Source organism: Lemur catta, chromosome 18 (genome assembly GCF_020740605.2).
Source record: "Lemur catta isolate mLemCat1 chromosome 18, mLemCat1.pri, whole genome shotgun sequence".
NCBI classification, from domain to species: domain Eukaryota; kingdom Metazoa; phylum Chordata; class Mammalia; order Primates; family Lemuridae; genus Lemur; species Lemur catta.
Window position 1 is genome coordinate 21,029,163 of NC_059145.1, and position 13,278 is coordinate 21,042,440.

Below are 13,278 nucleotides of genomic sequence, written 5' to 3' on the forward strand. Positions count from 1 at the left end.
CTTCTCCCCAGCTGTTTACTCTGTAATGCATTTACCTCGACCTTGATTCCTGAAGAGTGGCCCCTTTCTCCTCCCCAGTTCTGTTTACGTTAGCCCTGCCCCTGGTGTCACCTATGAAATCTGTTGATTATTCCACCTGGTTAATGTTAAATTGCTCTTGTAAGATGATGTGTTTGTTCATAAACACAAATGCTGGGCCCCTTGTTTACTGTACCCATGGCAGCAATCGTTATTAAACAAATATTGCTTTGTTTGCGGGTGTGAGCAGCAGTTTATCCTGCAAGGTCTGTTTAAAACACACACACACACAAACTTAAATGCTAGAATTTTGATAAAGAAAGAAAAAGGGGAACTTGTCCCTGGAATGTGGTTGAAACAGACTTAGGTTTGCTTTTCTTATCTTTTGCTTGGATGAAGGGGCTGGCGAGATTAGCAAGTTGTTTGGTTTTTCTAAGAGATTTCCTTAGTGTAATGATATCTATGCAGTTGTTTGCTTTTTTCAGAAGGGAGAGAGCTCTCCTGAAAGGCCACTAGCTCAGCAATAGAGCATCAGATGGCTAGAAAATTCTTTGTGGAACAAACAAGGACTTAGAAGGTGTAGGAGAAAAAGTCTAGTACTATGAACAAGGCAATCACCATCGAAAGGTACAATCCTTGGATTTTGTATTACTGTGTACGTCTTGTGTGTTGTCATATGGGCTTGATATGATCCTGTTTGATGCATGTACTCTCTGTCAAGTTTGTAGAAGGTAAGATTAACTTTTAGTTTGATGTTCTCTGAATAAATCCTTTCTGATACAAATGGAGACATTTTAACTGGGAAGAAACTGTACAGTTTTAATATGCATTACATGTTTTTAAAAGCTAGTGTTTTTACTCTTACCTGTGACTCTTACCTGTGTCATTTTAAAATGAGTTTATGCTTTGTACCATTTCTAGTTAAGTAAAGCAAGCGCGTGTCTCTTTATTCAGCCCGGTATGTATGTGTGACTCTTGTCCCTTGGACACTGGGAGCCACATTAGATAAGAGCTGAACATTAGCCTGTCCTTTGTCATGTTTTGCAAACAACAGAGAAAACTCGGTTCACATCATCTTTGTTTTGTTTTTTTTTCCAAGTTATTGTTTGTTGCTGCTTCTGAATTTGCGTTGTGTTTCAATACTAGGCATGGCCTCCTAGCATTTGCTATAAATTATAAAGATATAACACGGACTGGGTGGGGGTTGGGGGAGTCATGACCTTCATAGGCAAAAACAGTGGTGTTTTTTATTAGAGAAGGCCTGCTAATCTGTCTATGAGAGCAACTTTCAGGGGGAAAATACATATATGTATATAGGAGTTTTTACAGAATAAAATTAAGTAATTGTCCCTTTCACACAACGGAGAAATGCGAACAACAGGATTCTGCAGGCCTGCGTTCACCGAGTGGCCATGATGCTGTGAACATATTGTTCGCTTTGGCCACTAGAGCGGTTCAGGATTGGAGGCGAAGCAGGGGAGACGTGAAGTGTGTCATCGAACATGCCAGTCATTAATTGATGTGCTGAACCTGGCCCCCTGTACAATAAATGATATAAAAATATGGAAATGAAAAAAAAAGCAGATTCTGAACTGGTTGTTGGTCACTTTATTCCACCAGGCCATTCGTGAGAGTTCAGCTGTTTGAATGTTCCAGTGATGAAAGTTCCGCAGGCTTTGTTAGTTCTCAAACTTAAAATCTATTTTGCTCTGTAAAGATGCATTTTAATTAAGCTCCCCAGAACACCTGGCCCCGTCATGCCTGACCTTCAGAGGCTTCCTTGTGGCAAAGCAAACAGCCTAGCACTGCATTGGCAAGGCTCCTTTTCGGTCTCTATTTAATTATTTGAGCTCGTCTGGATTAATATGCGAGGGAGTGGGGTATGCATTCTCCTTTGTGCTTCTGTTTCCTAGAGCGGCTCCTTTCTAACTTCCATAGTTTGCCCACAGTTGCTATGATTACAGCCCTTGGAGTCGTGTCTGTGGGGAGAGAAGGGAAATAGGACCCACTGTAGCTGAAAAGCTAAGAAATACAAATTTAGACATCTGTAATTTTTAGAGGGAGTGGCTTGTTTTCTGCATTCATTTGTGTCCTGTAAAGATTACAGTGTCCCGGAAAGTTTAAGAGAGTTCTTAAAAGTGAGACATTGACAGTTTCTCTGAACAACATTGCTGCCTTGCTGTTGGAATTCAGAAATCCTTTTTCCTTGGAAATATGAAGTCTCCTGTCTTATCATTTGAAAGCCTGGTGGAGAAGGGAAACCTTTGCTTTGGGTAGGAACATTATTTTATTGCCACACTATTCCACCAACTCTGTTCTGAGTCATGAATCACAGGAGAATTAAACATCCTTTTCTCCGCCATTTCCAGTCTATCTGAATTGTCCTCATGTATGGTGGGATTTTTCAGTGGTTGATTATCTTTAAATTTTCAATGACTGGGACAATCCTTCTTCCCTTGAGACCTACCATGATTCAGTGGCTTAAGTTACTTTCCGAGTTTCAGAACACCAAAACACTTGGTCCTTGCAAAGAAGTAGAGGAGGGTAGAGTATTTTAAAAGTAGGAATATAGAAATTGCTAGCTAACCCAAGGCCTCGATCTCATTTGCTCAAGAGGTTGGACTTGGATTTTTCTGTCACTTAATCATTTAGGCAAAGGTTCGGGGCGGTTATTTATTAAATTCCTATTAAGTACAAGGTGTACCTGAAAGTTAAGTTTAAAGGATTTTTAAAAAAATTACAACATATTAGTTTTATTGAACAAATGGAGATGGAAAGGTGAGGAAGGAGGCTATTTTAATTTGAATGCCTCTTTTTTAATTTAATTGATAAATATAAACTATTTCTGGTTTAATTGAGAAATACAAATTAATTCCTATTTCTTTTTTCCTCTTTTGAAGGCAAGAGAGCTACCCCATTACGTTATTGAAAATAAGTGTTATTTTTCTGAGTTCTCAACAACTCAGGTTTATTTCTTCCCTTGGGCCCCATAGATGTAGAAGCTTCCCACTGGCCATCTGAGATGTGTCTTGCCTGTGCCCTTCCTTTGTTGCTCCAAGCCCTGCATCTCCTGCATTCTAGAGGGCAGTTGAGTGGCCCCCTTAGGACACAGAGGCTGTACTTTCTAGGAGGGATAGTCCTACAGCTGATTTGTTTTCTCTCCCCTGGGAAGCCTGGACCATCACCTCCATGCTATTCTAAAACTCTACTCACCTGAGACCTGGAATGATTCCAGTTCTGCCCTGGTCTCCCATATGGCGAAATAAATGAGCATGTTTTTTTGTTTTTGTTTTATTTTGTTTAAAACAAATGCTTTTGACAATTTCATTGCTCCTGAACTTTTTCTTCCTAAGTGTTAAATGAAATTCCAGATTTTTAAAGATAGACGTAGACATCTATAGTGCACGATAAAGTTGATAATACATAAATCATTTTTAACAACAGGTAATATGCATAATTTATGATGTTACAGTGCTATCTTTTTGATATTTATGATGGATAATGTTCAGTTTTTGCCCTCATATTACTGCTTTAAATTATACCACAAGAAAATTAATGAGAAAGTAGATTTATGGGTTTCATTTGTTTGTCAATTCGGAAATTAATTGGGTGTTAATTTTAGCCGTCCCTCATCAGACCAGGACTTTAGTATGTGTGCATTACTTTGCATTCATTGTAGCTTACCTCCCATTTACTGTGGGTCACTAGCTTTGCATACATTAAAATAGCCCTCCGGCTCATTCCCTTGATTACTTTTTGAACTGCCATGCATTAGAAAATTTACGCCTTTCTGTTATAATTATGAAAATTTGGTATTGGAAGACGGTGCCTTCATAGCAGTCAGCACACTGACTTCGCTTCCTAAACTTGCCTCTCGGGTAGCCCTTCCGTGAAATGGGTCCCCTTCCAATGGCGGCAGTGGGCAGACAAACGACAGTGGCTGAAGGGTTCATTCACAATGTGTAGGAGTCATGTCAGGTGAGGACATCATCGGCTGCTGTAACTCTTTCTCTTGTTTTGTTCTTCTGCCTTCCCCCTTTTTTCCTTCAGGAGTATGCTAGGCAGCCCCGCTTGTGGACAGTGACTCTGTAGGGCACCTCCACCATACTCTCCCCTGTCCTACTTTCTTAACCCCAAGGTTTACCCTCCACCAGTCCTCCGTCCCCTCCTCACTGCTACCTGCTTCAGTAGCATTTGCCAGGTGATGGGTGAAGAGTTTAAAAGCATGTGCCTCTTGCTCGGAAAGGTGGTGTCTCCATGTGGAGGTCCTATGCTGAGAGTCTCACTTTCACCTGGGATGTTTTCTGTTGCTTCATTCCCTCTCTGTTTTGAATGCAGCAAGAGTAAGGAGCTGGCTTAATATCCCGGGCCAGCCCACTGTTTGCCTACTAGGGGAGAAGAATCCATGTAGCCGCACCTCGCTCCTTACAACTCCTTTGTTTGCCTTGTGTTGCCACATAAACCCTTTGCACATTTACAGGGAAGCAGTTCATTGGCTTGATGAGACCCAGGAATAAATGTATGCTTTATGTCTTAATACAGACAGATTTGTCTTCCTTTCTCCTCGATGGCATGAATATAATTATTGAGGGTTTTGAATCTTAATGATGCAACATGGAGAAATTTAAAAAATACATCTCTTAGAAAAAAAGGTACCCGACTCCCACCCTTATTCTTTCTCGGTCTACAAACTGCATGGAGTTAACTGATGAGAAAGTAACAGCCGCGTGTTCAATATTTCTAAAATGATGAAATCCATGTAGTCAAATTCACATTCTTTGCCTGCCTGCCTTCTTTCCTTCTTGCTTTCCTTCCTTTTTCATGAGCTTCTGTTATCCCTTCAAAATTGCATGCTATTTTCCTTCTTCCCTTGTGGATGGATAAACAATGAAAAGGAGAATTTTTCTTTTTGGATGAAGGGAGGACTATGCAATCACTGTAATCATCTTCCTAAAAGTGGGTTCACCATTAACTTTTCTTCTCTTCTCCCTGTAGAAGTAGAAACATATTTTACAAAACTATGTTTAGTTTAATTTACACATCCTTTCATGAACAGACCAAGTTCTTTAAGGGCATTTATTCTGCTTCATATAAATAATTGATCAGCCAAGTTAATTTACTTCTGCCTGACTTGGTCAACCTTAATTAACTGCCCTGGAATCAAGACTGAACTTTTTGTTAGCTTAAAATCTTTCACAAGCATGATAACAAGGGCTTTATTTTCCCTAAATTTTCAGCATCAACACTGTAACCAAGGAAATAATCATAATAATAAAGCACTGCTTTAATTTGCTATAAATACATTGGCCTGGACATTATGAATTTTCCAGAATACTTCCAGAGAGCAGCCCCGTTGGCAACGACAGTATGTAAGCATGCTGAAACTTCAGTTCTTACCCTTTTCTGCAAGTCCCTCCAGCACAAAAATCGATCTTTTGAAATCAGCAGTGCTGTAATGTTTCCAAGCAAGATGAGAAATGGGTCACTTTGGCTTCCGTAAGCTTTTCAACATGTATGCAGTTGTGGCCTCTGCCTTTGTAGGGTTGTGTTTGAATGGATCATGTGATTTAACCGGGCCAAGCTCGTTTGGAGAGGCCATATAGGAAGGCAGAGACAGGTTTGGCTTGTTTCTGGAGAAAGGACTTGCTAGTGGGTATGGTGTGGCTGTGCCCTGCAAGTGCCATACTTTCATACTCAGGCACTCTGGATAATCATACAGTGTTTCTTGTCCGTTTGTCATGGAGCGAGCAATTCATTGGTTATAGGGAGTCCCAGAGGGAAGTGAAGGTTATGCAAACCGGGACAGGCTTCCTCTAAGAAAATAGGGAACAGTGTTTCGTGATAGAGAAGATGGATGCCTCTCCTATACATTGCTTTGCTCTTAGACCACTCTAATAGTGTAAAACTCAACAGAATAAGAGTTGTTTGCTAAAGAGTGCTGACACTTCATTGTTGTATTTTAATGCCTTTCTTTGTCCACCTGCCTCCCTCATTGTTGTCTTTTCTGGAACTTAGTTTTCTTTTCACTGATTTATTCGTTCACCACCTAGCACAGGAGTTTGCAAGTGGGAAATTCTCTATCATTTATTGAAAGGACAAGTTCATGTCCAAAGTGGGGAACAGTTATGGCTACATCTATCCCTTAATTCTGCAGTCCCCAACCCCTGGGCCAAGGACCCAAACCGGTCCATGGCCTGTTAGGAACCAGGCCACACAGCAGGAGCTGAGCAGAGGGTGAGGGAGCAAAGCTTCATCTGTATTTATAGCCACTCCCCATCTCTCACATCACTGTGTAAGCCCCACCTCCTGTCAGATCAGTGGCGCCATTAAATTCACATAGGAGCGAGAACCGTACTGTAAACTGCACATGCGAGAGATCTAGGTTGTGTGTTCCTTGTGAGAATCTAATGCCCGATGATCCAAGGTGGAGCTGAGGCTGTGATGCTAGTGCTGGAGAACAGCTGCAAAAACAGATTATCATTAGCAGAGAGGTTTGACTGCACAATAATGTAATGTGCTTGAATCATCCCGAAACCATCCCCCCTACCTCCAGTGCGTGAAAAAATTATCTTCCATGAAACTGGTCCCTGGTGCCAGATTGGGGACCACTGCTTTAATCGATTGAGCTTCAGTTTTCTTATCTGTAAAATGGGGATAACATTTACCTGCCTTATTTCCCTCATGTTATGAGTTTGAAAAGTACATCAAAGGGCTTTGCAGTTTATGGAGCGTGGGACAGATATAAAGGCTTATTAAATGGCTTGGAACATTCGATAGAAAATATTGCTGGCCCAGACACTGTTAGAAATGTTCTTAGACATTGACACTCCTATTTTTTCACATGTGCTTTTCAAAAAGCTGTTTTCTCCTGATTGGTGTGGGAGATTATGGGAAATTTTAAATCTTCCAACCTACATACTACTGTTAGCACTTGACTAATTAAGGACATCCTCAGACCAAAATAATCCTTTATGCAATTTTGGTCCCAAAGCCTGCACTCTCACAAACCTGATTCACAAGCCAAGCTGCTTGGCCTGATGCCTGCAAAACTTGTACTGGAGGACTTGGCAGTCTTCTTTGGAACGGCATGGAGCAAAAACAGGGCCTTCTCGTCAAATTGTGTGTTGGAGATTGTTCTTACTCCACCCACCAGGATGGTGTCAAACCAAGGAAACAAAAGTAGGACCGGTCTCTTAGACACCTGTTCTCAAGTCTGGGGTCTCAGTGGTCCCATAGGCTGAAAGCAGCATTCTATCAGGACGGGATATTTGGCTAAATATGCCCCATTCTGAGGGCAGGCTTAGAGTTTATGTACATGCAATGCTTTTGTCTTTGGGGGGGTCCTGTCCCCAATATGGGTAGGCATTCTCAGAAGGTTAAAAAAAATCATTTTTTTTTCTTTAGGTATACTTGTGATATATCCTAATAATTAAATGGGCTTCCTTGCCACCTACTCTTAACACACCGTCCTATCCCTTAAATTCTGGAACACTGTGCCTTTTCCTTACCTCGGTACAAATGGGCAAGATTGTGGAAGAGACACTGAAACACTGGGGTAAAAAATACCTAGTTTCACAAACTGTTTTCTTTTTTGGTAATGACCAAAGGCACGTGTTGCCACGAAGTATCTTATTGCCTGATTCTTATATCTTAGGGAAGGTTTTAGTTGCTTTTTGATAGCTCCTTTTCTCTGTGGACAGGGAGGATATGAACGCAGTTTTTAAAGGACCGTAATTACTGGAAAGTCTGATCTGAAGGGACGAGCATGAAAAAAAGAATAAAAAAATAAAGAAACGGAGTGAATCAGCTGTTGCTTCTGAGTTTGTTTCCCACCTGTTAACAAAAAATGCCATTCTTAATCCACCTCAGAATTGGATTAACTTAGAAAAATATATATATCTTCTGGGTTTATGAAATCTGTAGTCAAGTTGAACCATACTGTGCACTGAAAGGGAATGGAGAAACATGTGAATTTTTCTGCTTTTAATTCTTCCATTTGGTTTTTTGCAAGTCTGCAGAAAACAGACTTCAATCAATTTCTAGCAAAGAGAACAGTGTCCTCTAAAGATGTCCAAAGTGCTTAAGCTTCCCTGTCGTCACATATTTCATGTATGGGGAAGAAATCTGTAGTGCTGGTTGTACATAAGTCGTTCCATGATTGGAACAAATTTGTGTAAAAGTTTTCTGCCCTTTAATCTGGGATTGGTATTTCACATTAAAGTCTTAATTATTCAAGCATTTCTCAGCTTTGATGTTTGAACTGTCAACTTCCTTTAATAACTGTTGTTTTCCCCTCAACTTTAAAAAAGCACATTGTGGTTAACAGCTTTGATTTAACAACTGGTTCAAATCCTGATTCCACCATGACTAGCTCTGATATATAGTGGACAAATCAGAATAACTCTCATGGAGCCTTAGTTTTCTCATCTTCAAACTGGGGATAGCAGTTTGCATCCACTAACCTGGAGAACATATGTAAACCATCTGCAATAGGGCCTACCCCGCACAGCACTGGTGATCAATAGATGAAAACAGTTGATAGCAAATATTATTGATACATGTCTTTTGTCAACTTTGGACACCTTTACCAAGTCTAGAGCTGAACTGGCTCTCTGGGATAATGGTTTTGTGCCCAGAGAGTAACAAGGATGAATGTGAAATGTATTTACACCTAGAAGATACGTTCCAGCTACTCATTCTGTACTACATATATTTTTTCTGTTAGACATTTAGTACGTTCAAATTTAGAGCTTTTCTTAGGTCTACCTGGGCAAGATTTTTCTCCAAAATTAAATATAAGGCCCAGACCTTTCAAGCCTTAAACCAAACTAGATATCAGTAATCCAGCAAGAGAAACATCTAAATTTGAATGAGATTTCCCAGGTCAGTTTTAACCATAAACAAAGATCAGAGCTTAAATTTATTTAGCTTTTGAAAAGTGGAAACTTCTATTTTCCCTGTCCCTCTCTCTCTCTCTCTGAAAGTGGCCTATCTTACTGCAATGGCCAATTTTGAAGTGTTTCGATGCCTGAATGATCCCAAGAAGAACAAATCTTTAAAATGCTTTTTGGTGTTTGACTGTTAGGTTTTTCCAGCACGAATTACCTCAGGGGGCCTCCCGGTGATGCCTGTCTTCTCTTGGTAGACACGAAGTTGGAGACTGTCTCTCTGAGAGTGTAGCATCACCACACAGCGCGCCTGCACATATTAAAGTCTAATGATATACCTAATATGCTCCAAAGGATAACTTACTGGTTTTCAAGCAAAACATCCAGATATAATGAGAGAAATTTAATCCTGAATTCTAGGTTCATCTGAAAATGTTTATTTTTTTTTAAGGGGAAAAAGTATATTTAAAGCAATACTGCTAAAACTTGAATTGAGAACAACAGCTTCATACTCACAAACTAGGGGAGTGGCCCACTAATGAGGGATAAATGGAGTGAAAGAAAATGACAACTGTTTACAGATTTTGGCAACATTTAAAGTGTGGGCCCCTTCTCCTTATGCACAACAACTGTTTTAACAGCTGCATTTTTTTCTTCTTCTTCTTCTTCTTCTCCCCCCACTCCTGGAAATCCTTCTATCAGGTTTTTGAGTCATGATGCAAGAATCTGGGACTGAGACAAAAAGTAACGGTTCAACCATCCAGAATGGGTCGAGCGGCAGCAACCACTTGCTAGAGTGTGGCAGTCTTCGGGAGGGGCGGTCCAACGGAGAGACGCCGGCCGTGGACATCGGGGCGGCCGACCTCGCCCACGTCCAGCAGCAGCAGCAGCAACAGGTACTGGGCTTCGGCGTCGAGGGAGGTGGAAGGCGGCGGTGCAGATTCTACCGCTTAGTTTCACACTCGGTCACTACCAATGCTTTGTGCTCACCTGTCTGCCTGATTGTCAGCAGCGTCTAATAGGCCACCAGACCTCTAGGGTTCCTACCAGTTGGCTTAAGAGACTAATTTTTGAGTCCTCGGGCGTTAGAAGCCTTGGGAGTCCCCTTGTGGGGAGCATTTGCTGAGACTCAGATTGGGGGCCTCTGGCTACTCCCTCCCAGCCCCCAGTGTGTCTGCCTAACCTTTAACTGTTTTGAATAAAATTACTCTTTGGAGTAAATGATTCCCAGTGCTTTTGTTAAAAAACAAAACAAAATAAAAATGGATGGGCTTAAGCCTTATGAAGAAGGAAACAAAATAAGAGATAAGGGATAAAAGAGAGAAATGAGAGATATAAGGGGGAAAGGTTAGGTGAATATGGAGTGTAGAAACAAAGATGGCAGGAAACATCCATAACACAGGCATCGGTGTGGGAAATTGCTTCCCACTACCTGTAGGAATTTAGGGATATGGGGTATTTATGTAGGGATTTTGTATTTATATGGCAGTTGGTATGTGGCTAAATCTCACTAATGTTTTAAATTATCTCTTATGGGTGCCTCCACAAAATGCATATAAGTGCAGACATACTCAATTGTGTTTTACTCCTTATAGTTATGGAAGTGAGTTATCTACAAGTGACTGGTAAAATATCTCCAAATGGCGCAAGTGAGCCAAGAAATGGTGTTTTGTTTGCAAAATATTGACAAAATTCAAATAAGTAAATAGCATTTGCTTGAAGACTGGCTTTGGGTTCCCAGCCTCTCTTGGAATCAGGAATAATACTAGTTTTTGTTAATGATAATGGATGGTTTGTGTTCCATTTTTGTTCTTGATTTATTTATTCCATATGTAGTTATAGTGCCATTTGGAAACAGGTGGGGAAAAAAAGAATGGTGTATCTTTGGAACTTTCTGAAAGACACAGGATCTGCTGGTGGGATTGGGGAAGAGAAGGGCAAACCTTGTCTCAGGCCATTTTCTTGGAATCGGTATCAGAGAAGCTAAGGAAATATCTTCTTATATTAGGGATACAGCTTTTAGACAGGCTCTGAAGCATGTTTTATTTTTTCCTTGCTAAGAATAAAAATATAAGGAACCATTAGATTGTTAGCCCATTACAAGTTGGTGGAACCAATATGATACCATGGAACCTGTTTGGGGTAAGATACAACAGAGAGAAAGAAAGGGAAACTAACAGACAAGACAAAGTCTTAATCCAGAGGACTTCCTGTGAGTGATTTGATCTTTCTTTCACTGGCAGCCCAAACCCATTTGTGCCTGAAGCTTGGGCTCCCTTTTAGCTGGAATGTGCTGTTTGTTGTGTATAAACTTTGTGCATTTAAGTTAATGCAGATGGCCACATTCTAACTGATGAGGTTGTTAGCAAAACCCCGCAATAAAGGGTATCCATGTATTTGTGCTAGCATATGTTCATGTGATGTTCTCAGCTATTTATGATTATATTGAGAATAAACAGTTAATATTTTTGAGTGCCATCTTCTGGGCCTTATGAGAGGTCAAAATTGAGTATTTCTCTAGGGAACAGTTGAGATGGGGCTATTGACTGATGTGTTGTGAATCTGAAATGATTAGTATTTAGAGTACATTAATTTTAAATAAATGGGAAATTAACTCATTCTGAATTTTATTTGAGGAACTGAAAATTATGCAGGATCTCAAAGCAGTAAGCCAGCCAAAAAGTAAAACACACACACATGATAACAGCAATAACAAATTGGCTGTATAGAGGAAAGTTATAAAAGTGCATTTCAGCATCATCTTCCTTAAAAAGTATCAGTAGCAAAATTAGTTATCTGTGCCCTCCCTCTTTACCTTGGCTGTGACCACTTTGGAAAATTGTTGTTATGCGTTTTTGACATAAAGGTCAAGAAACTGACTGTGATTTTTAAAATATTTCATGACAATTTTATTTCTATTTGCTGTTGATATGTTTTGGGAATAAAGAAAGCAGTCGGGTCTATCATTCAGGCTAACACCCCACTTATTGTGGTTGGCAAGCCTTTTGAGGCCTTTTAAAATAAAATATTGACAGCTGTTTGACTTGCCTAAGTATATGATAAGGCCTTTAACAGGTTGTTGGGATAAAGGGAAATCTGTAGATGAAGTAAGAAAAACTACAGGATTGAAAACGTTTCACAGGACTATAGTTATCAGAGTTTTCTTCCAAATTTAAAACTACAACAATTAAACAGTTTGGAGAAAATGTGAGTGTTCCGTGATGGACTTTGGTTGTTTTCGTCATTTTTATTCTACAGGTTTATACTTGAAGTGAGAATACCAGCAGTGAGAAAATCACAGCCATGCTGAATTCATTACTGCGGTAGTCACACAAAACCACGGATAAAATTTCAATAACTGCAGGCCACAGTTGAGTAAACAGTTGCACTGAAATTTAATTCCTGTTGACTTTTCCCCCATTCCTCGCCAGGGGCACATTCTGATTCCATAGTACAAAGACAACAGGGGTTACAGCTTTGATTAATGTAGGACAGTGGAAGAGAATTAGAACTGTAAAATATGTTAGAAGTCCATGGAACACAAAGATCTGGCTTAAAAGGGGTTGGTATAAAAATGGGTTAATTATGCTGTGTGTTAAACTGAATGTTGTAGGATTTTCCAGTTGCTCCAATACCATCATTGATAAAGGGAGAGTTTGTACCTAGTGCCAAGATTTAAAATGAATAAATGCAAACCTTTCCATGTTTGCTCCATCTTACCAAAGATAATTACAAATTATAGCAAATGTACTTTTCAGAATGGAGAGCCCTGACAAAGATTTACTGTGCAGTGTGCGAGTTCCATACTGGATTTAGTTTTAATAGGTTGGCTGAATTGGATCTAAACAGAATTGTTAAGAAAAAACTAGTTGACAAACTAGAGAAACAGGGGAAATCTGGCTTTTCCATCTTCTCTTTAAAAAATAAGACTATCTAGTAACCTTAAGTTGATAGCCCGGCAAGGGCAACAATTGTTGGGAGATGAATTGCTGCTTAAGACGGCGCCAGCAGCCCTCTAGTTCACTCTAGTTCCCACTCAGCAGTGCTGTTCATTTCTGCCTGCTAGGTAGTGGGGTTGGTGATTCTGGTCTGGAAGAGGAATCATCACTCAGAATCCATCAGCCAAAGAGAGGTGCTGCCATTAGCTGGTGGAGCCCACCAACACGCTCACAAACTGTCTTCCTTCCTCAAAACTAAATCTATTATCTCCATAATGTTTCAACTCTATTTATATCTGGGCCAGGGAACTATTATAACAATAGTTTTTTAATAATGTAATTTGCTAGAGTTTCTGAACATTTTCTTTTATCCATCAAGCAATTCTTTACCCGATACCATAACTGCTTTTTATTTCCTATTATGCCTGCCCCAT

The 13,278-nt window shown here is 40.1% G+C and overlaps 1 pseudogene across 1 annotated transcript in view; it reads left to right on the plus strand.

Annotated features, from left to right (window-relative positions):
* Positions 1-10,131, plus strand: part of LOC123623007 — a 342,887-nt pseudogene extending 332,756 nt beyond the window's left edge. Inside the window, exons 6-7 of the transcript XR_006729732.1 lie at positions 9,609-9,802; positions 9,919-10,131. The product of XR_006729732.1 is annotated as a forkhead box protein P1-like (transcript). The remainder of the gene's footprint in view (positions 1-9,608; positions 9,803-9,918) is intronic.
* The last annotated feature ends 3,147 nt before the right edge of the window (positions 10,132-13,278 follow it).